Here is an 8,131-nt window from a genome sequence, read left to right on the forward strand (position 1 = left end):
TTTTACTATACCAAGAGTGATTTATTAGAATAATACTTGGTTTCAGAATTTCTCAAATCTAGCAAAAATATCCATAAAACCCTCCTAACAACTGGTTTAAGAGCAAAATTTCATAAACACACAAAAAAAGGACTAAAATAAGTTATTTCCACAGGTTTCTTGCTGAACTGTGAACTAAGAAGGCTTCCCCTGAAAATTATTCACTTGAGAAAGTTTAAACAATTGGGTGGAAATGACTGACAGAATGTTTTCTTCAAAATAAGTGACTGCCACCTGTAGCTCAGTGCCACTCACATGGAAAGTCCTTCATAAATGCCTGTTGATGGATGTGTATGTTTCAAGTACACACTCCATTAGCATCATTGATCCACATTCTTTGTACCATGATGCATTAGTTAAACATGAAGTGCCAGTGTTTATAATTGTGGTTTAGGGTTCATTCAGTCAGCCAGTCAACAAACACTTATTAAGTTCCTGATATTCATTTTTTTATTCATTCATTCAACAAACTGTATTCAATGCCTACAATATGCCAGATACTGGCCTTATCTTGGGAGGTTCAGCAGTGAGTCCAATTGACAGTTTCCATTTCCTTCAGGCACTTGCAGACCAGTGAGGAGAGAGGGAAAATAAACAAGGAAGCAAATAAATATGTAAGAAAGACTGGTGCTAAGTACTTAAAACAGAGTAATGGGATAAAGTTTGACTTAAAGGAGAGGGAAGACCTATTTTAGAAACTAAAGACAAGAAAAGTCTCTCTGAAAGATTGGCTACTGAAATAAATCTAGTTAGCGAATGAAATACCCGAAGAAAGAAATATCTGGGCAAACAGAAGAGTTAGGGTAAAAGTACAGGAATGGGAATGAGTGTAGTAATTTTGAGGAACAAAGACTAATGTGATTGAAACAAGAATGATAAATATTTTGATTTTATCTTAATTGTAATGAGAAGACATTTGGGCAGTTTTTAAAACCAGATTTATTGAAGAATAATTAATGCAAACAATTTGTGCAAAAAATTTGCCCATTTTAAGGATGTAGTTTAATGAGTTTGTCGAATGTGTACAATCATGTAACCATCACCCTACTAACGTAATTAAGATATAGAATATTTCCATCACTCCACAAATTACCTTGCAGTCAACCCCATTCCCCACCACAAACCACTGGGAATCACCATAAATTTGTCATATAAATGAAATCATATAGTATACAGTGTGCAGTCTTTTGTTTCTGACCTCTTATACTTAGCACAATGCTTTTGAGATTCATTCATGATGTTGCATGGTGATTTGAAATCCTATTCGATATCTAAGAAGCAATGTTGACTCGGCAATTAGATATACAAGTCGGGACTCAGGGAAAAGATCAGATCTATTGTCTCAACATCTAGATGATATTTAAAAGCATGGGATTAGATGATACCACCAAATGGGAGAATGAGGGAGTGAGTGACACCTGGGGCCCTGCAATGTTGAAAAGAGGCAAAGAAGCCACTAGACTGCAAAGAGATATCTAATGAAATAGGAAGAAAATAAGTGATATCACAGAAGCCAAGAGGAGAAGGCATTTCAAGAAGAAGAGAATGGTCAGCTGTGTCAAATATCAAGTAGGATGAGGTCTTAGTACTGATTTGTCAAGCTGGAAATTGTTGATTACCTTGATAAGAGCTATTTTAATGGCTCTGTGCCAGACATTGAAAAATGCTTGGTATGACACAGTGAACAAAGCAGAAGTGATATTCTCTCTTAGAATTTACTGGCTAATATGTGTGTCTTCAGTTTGGTTCTTTATTAACTGTATGTTGAGACTGGGAATTTAACATGTAACTAGCTATTCAACAGATGAGTTTAGAACTTTGGAGAAAATCTGAATTCTTTGAGTCTTACTCTTCGTCCTCTCAACAAAATTTTGATACAACTATACTAGAGAAGAATAAAACATTATAATTTTAATGCTAACCATGAGGGAAGGATATCATTTCCTTATCTTATATTTAAAGGAAAATATTTACTCTTTTATAAATTAATAATTCCTAATATGTTTGAAGACACAACCAATTAGCTGCAGTAATTTGCATTTTATGTTTTTTCATTAGTTTCCTAAGTCTTTTTCTGCTGTTTCTGTAATGAAAATGCCATCTTTCAAAGATGAATGACTGTTTTTGTATTTGCTTGGTAATGAGCTTTCTTTAATTATCAACTGGCTTATTTCACAGATTTCAAAGTAAACATAGCTGTTGGTGTTGAAAGACTAGCAAACTCATGTAATATTAAGTTTGCTTCTTTAACTTGGTGCAAAATTATTTCTCAACTACAAATGTATTGGGTAGCTTTTTTGTTTCTATAATTTTTTTGTTGTTGTTACTTATTTTACTGTTTTTGCTGAGTTTTTTATATAAATTGGATTCAGACCAATATTCACCAAACATCAAATACAAACTCTACAAAGTACCGTATACTTGACTTGTTTAATCCAAACCTCAGTGGTATATTCCCCCCACAGCATTATAGGAAGACAAATGAGAAGTGAACATAAGACACCACACAAGTAAAAACCCTGCATCATAAATTATTTTTTCCTCCAAATGCATACAAATTTTTATTCTCAGGCCTAACCCACAAAGGATAAAAAGGACTGAGACAGATGTGTCTAGTATATTTTAAGTCTAACTGACTAGCTTTAAAAACATAAATCCAATATTATCATTAATAAATGTTAGGTATACTGAAAACTCCATTAACCATCCATGACTTAACTGTTTAATTGTTCAGTAGGTGAACTTTCACCCTGAGAGGTATCTTTAAGCAACTGAAAAGTCTGGTTATTTAAAACTGGTGAAGTCTAGTTGTACATCTTTATGGATTTATTGTGATCAAAATAAGTCTTACAGTTCTCTATAGCAGCATAAAGGAAAAGAAAAAAGAGAGAACTGATTGAAAAACAACGTACAAACCAAAATAAAACTTGAAACACATTTACGCAAGAGAAGATATGTTTGCTCTTCACAGGCCTGAGGAAAATAGTGATGAGTGAAGTTTGGTTTCTTAGACTCTTCCTCTTTTTATCATACTCCCTACTCCAGGTATAAAGACCAGATCCTTATTTCCACGAACTTCCACCACAGACCATATCAGTCAGGATAGATCATGCAATGCTGCAATTACAAGCAACACCAAAATCTCAATGGCTTAACCAACACGAAAGTCTCCTGCACAATCCAGGGCTGCAAGTTCTCAGTGGCACCTCCCTCCGTCTGTTGCATCTCTCTCTACGTGTTCCACGCTCTCTACAGCAGAGGAAGAGAGCACTGGAGAGTCAGAGACTTGAACTAGCAATCAAATGCCTCAGTAGAGAAGCCACAACCATCTTACAATCCAAAGGGCAGAACTAATCATATAAGCCTGCCTCACTGCAAGGGATGCAGCAAAGTGTAATTCTCCCAATGTGTGCAGAAAAAGAGTGTCAAAAATGAACACTAGAAGTTTCTATATACTGGCTCTACTGAAACAATGCCCAAGCTCTCAATCTTTCCTACTCTGCAAAATTTGCTCAGAATTTGACTGGCAAAGTTGTCAGAAACCTTACTATCCTGACACTTCTGTCCCTCATGATACACATGAGCAATGCAATGGAGGGGAAAGGCCTTGTCCTGGGTCCCTCAACACACCAGACAGGACTTCTCTGACCATTCCTGTGATTTTTTCCACCAGGTCGTGACTCTTCTACTCTGGGTTGAACTCCTCTCCTCCACTTCAGACTCGTTTATCAAATGCCTACTAGCATCTCCACTTGTGTGTCTAAAAGAGATCTCAAACCAACATGCCCCACAGGGAACTCCTGATCTTTATGCAAAAATCTGCTCCACCCAATCTCACTGAATGGCAACTCCATTTTCCCAACTGCTCAGGCCAAAATCTTGGAGTCCCCCTTGACTCTTCTCTGTCATACCTCCATCTAATCCATCAGGAAATTCTTTCCCCTCTAACTTCAAAATACATCCATGACTGACATAAACTGGCTGAGTCATCCATTTGGTTGGTCAGTGCCTCTTCCACAGGCAGAACTCCCTGGTATATGTTAACAGGTGATACAAGTATCTTTACCCTCTGTGCCTACTCTGATAGGTCCACCTGCTCTTCTCTTGTCCAGACATATCTGTCCCCAATATGCTCATCTTGCTCCTTCCAGAACAAGATCAATCAGCTAAGCCGTTTTGCCATTGCCCATCGTCCACATTTATCTTTACCTCAGGCAATTTCTCTCTCCAAATAAAGTGGACTACCAAGTACAATATCCAAAGTTGTGTCCACTGGGAGAATTTCCCTTCTCCATTGTCTTTCAGGGCCACCTCAGAATGGGGTTGTAGTGTACCAACAGTCAACGTGGATATTCACAGCAGTCAAAATTGATATTCACAAACACGCCAGGCCAACCCATTCATGAACCAAGCTTGGATTTTTTTCCCTCCTCTGTCAGCTAGTTATAAGGAACCCCAGCCCACACCATAAGACCTAGGTGTGAGCAAAATTCAAGGTACTGGTACAACTGTGATGGGTGATATGGGACTTGGGGCTTCCGTTCTTATAGTTTACCTGTACCCTCTATACCTGCTCGAGCCCACTTCCAGATTTACTACTTCAAGCCCTACTAAGTTAGATGATTGATGGACCCAATTTGGTGGCTCGGACAGTATCTAGTTCATGATGGGCAGTTATGGCCATCCCATTCAGTCTGCTGGGGTAGTAGCATGACAGGATCTGATTTTCAAATAATATATAGTTCTCTGCTGCAGATGGCACTACTTACTCCAGGAAGTTAGGACTTCACTCTCAGACTCTCCTATTGTGGCTTGGCACAAGTGCCATTGCAACATTCTTTCCTCCGACTGATATCTCCAGTACTGTGGGATTGGCCAAGTCATCTGGTCCAAGCCACAGGACTGCTTGCATCACAGTCTAGGTATGCTACAGAGTGCTTTCTGGGCCTCGCTTAAAGTTAGCAGTATTTTACAACATCATTCAGCAAATGATTGGAGCAATATTTCCAAGTGCAAAGTATGCTGCCCACCAAAAGTTGAGGAGGTTTACCAAGTTTTATTACTTCTTCTTTAGGCTTGTGGTGGGCCCCTGAATCTATAGGGTTTATCTCCTACCCTCTGGACCTCACTTCTCTTACTAAGGCTTTCAGAGTACTTGCCACTTGTAGCTCCTCACATGCAATTTATCAATATAAAATTATATTGATACAAAATATTGACGTTGACATATAAAAACATATTGATGTCATCAATATAAAAGAACAGTGTGATGTTCCACAGAATATCTAAATGTTCCAGGTCCCTTTAGACCATATTATGACAGAGAAAGGAAGAATTCACATAACCCCAGGGCAATATCCTGATGGTATAATGTCATTGTACAAGGGAACTGCTTCTGATATTTCTTCCTGATGAATACGGAAAACACATTTGGCAGATCAATAACCACATACCACGTACCCACGGTTTTGTTAATTTGCTCTAACAAAGATGCCACATCTAACACAACAATTGCAATTGGGCTTCCTACTTGGTTAAGTTTGTAATGGGCCTCTCTCACCGACCATGATCCATTTGGTTTTAGTAGAGACCTGATTATTGATTAAAATGGGGAAATAAGGGGACCACAATGCCTGCAACTGCTGTCAACTACTAGGTCCATTCCAATGCCATTTTTTGAACCTGGGGAATGACACAGTAGTCATGGACTTGGTGGGTCCATGAACCCAGTGGACCCAGGGAATAATGATCTGGGCTAGAATTGCAGGTATTACCTCACGCCCATATTCCTTTATCCTAAAAATGGAAATATAATGCAGAGAGAAAATGTCTTTGCAGCTTCTTCAGCTACATTTATAGCTTTGCCAGGTAGCTTAAAAGAAGGAAAGTGTAGTGGTTCTTGAAGCCACTTAATCAGCCATCATTTAAAAGTCAGTCATTATATCAGCCAAGATGGCGGAGGAGAAAGGACCCTGAGTTCGTCTCCCCTCACGAGCACACCAAAACCTCAGCTATCTGCAGAACAACCATCTATGAAAAAGACCGAAACCTACCAGAAAAGATTTTCTGCAAGTGAAAACATAAAGACAGGTAAGAGGGGCGGACTCACAGTATAATCAAGTTCCATACCGCCCCCGGGGTGGGTGACCGAGGTTCTCCCACAGGAGTGAGAGTTCTGAGCCCCACATTGGGCTCCCCAGCCTGAGGGTCCTGCACCGGGAAAACGAGCCCCCAGAGCATTTGGCTTCCAAGGCCAGTGGGGCTTAATTTCGGGAGTCCCAACGGACTGAGGGAAACAGAAACTTCACTCTTAAAGGCACACACCAAATGTCACGCGCACCGAGACCCAAGGCAAAAGTAGTAATTTGATAGGCGCCGAGGCCAGACCTACCTGCTGGTCTTGGAGAGTCTCCTAAAGAGGCGGAGGGCAGCTTCGGCTCATGCTGGGGCAGAAATATCTAGGCGCTCCTTCTACCGCAACAAGCCGGCACCAGCTGGCGCCACTGTGGGGGCTCCTCCCTCTCGCTCGTTTGCGCCAGACCTGGCCCCGCCCAGCAGCCTGCAGCCGCCAGAGCTGGGGCACCTGCCTCAGGCCGAACGACTAAGCGGACGCGGACACAGCCCCGCTCAGCAGCTTCCGGAGCCCACAGTCACCTCTAGACAAACCGCGACACACGGCCCTGCCCCGGCGGGCCAGACAACAGCTCCACCCACCAGTGGGCAGAAAACCACAATCCCACAGCCGGCCAGACCCTACCCTGGAACAAGCTGGACCCCAGCCCTGCCCACTAGCAGGCCAACACAAGCTTTGGGACACCCCGGACCCCATACCCAGCTGTGTCGGGAACTCACACACACCCCAGCAATCTGACACCAGCTCTGGGATCCCTGGGCACTGCATCTGGACTCAGGACCTGGCCCTGCCTGCCCTTAGTCCGGCACTAACCCCAGGACCTGGCTTCACCCACCAGTGGGAGGGCAATAGCCCCAGAGTCTTCTGGACCCTGACTCCACCCACCAGTGAGCCCACACTAGCCCCGGGGCCCCCTAGGGTTCTGCAGCCAGCCAACTAGTGACCAGGCCCCACCAACCAGCAAGGGCAGCAGCATCTGCACAAGGCAGGGCCTGGCAACCTGCCAGACTAGGGGCCAACCAAGCATAACAGATCACACAGTCAACCCGCTGCAACAGAAGGGCCCACACAGCCTTCTTAGAGGAAATCCCTAGAACATATAGCTTGGGTGATGAGAGGGGAGTACACTGCTGGGACACATAGGACATCTCCTACAGAAGGCCACTTCTCCAAGGTCGAGAAACGTAAATAACCTACCACATACGTAAAAATACAAATAGCAACTTAGACAAAGTGAGGCAGCAGAGGAACATGTTCCAGATGAAGGAACAAGATAAAACCCCAGAAGAAGAACTAAGTATAGTGGAGATAGGCACTCTACCTGAGAAAGAGTTAAGAGTAATGATCGTAAAGATGACGAAAGAACTCAGGAGGAGAATGGATGCAGAGAGCGAAAAGTTAGAAGCCTTTGGCAAAGAGTGAGAAAATATAAAGAACAACCAAATAGAGATGAAAGATATAATAGCTGAAATGAAAAATACATAGAAGGAATCAGTAGTAGACTAAATGACTCAGAAGAACGAATCAGGGAGCCGGAAAACAGAGTGGTAGAAATCACAACTGCTAAACAGAAAAAAAGAAAAAAGAATAAAAAGAAATGAGGACAGTTTAAGAAACCTCTGGGACAACATCAAGGGCACTAATATTCACATTATAGGGGTCCCAGAAGGAGAAGCATGAGAGAAGGGGACCAAGAACGTATTTGAAAACATAATAGCTGAAAACTTCCCTAACCTGGGAAAGGAAACAGTCATCCAAGTCCAGGAAGCACAGAGAGTCCCATACAGGATGAACCCAAAGAGGAACACGCCACACACATTGTAATTAAAATTACAAAAATTAAAGATAAAGAGAGAATATTAAAAGCAGCAAGGGAAAAGCAACAAATAACATACAAGGGAACTCCCATAAGGCTATCAGCTGATTTTTCAGCAGAAACTCTGCAGGCCAGAAGGGAGT

Source organism: Eubalaena glacialis, chromosome 14 (assembly GCF_028564815.1).
Source record: "Eubalaena glacialis isolate mEubGla1 chromosome 14, mEubGla1.1.hap2.+ XY, whole genome shotgun sequence".
In the NCBI taxonomy this organism is placed as follows: domain Eukaryota; kingdom Metazoa; phylum Chordata; class Mammalia; order Artiodactyla; family Balaenidae; genus Eubalaena; species Eubalaena glacialis.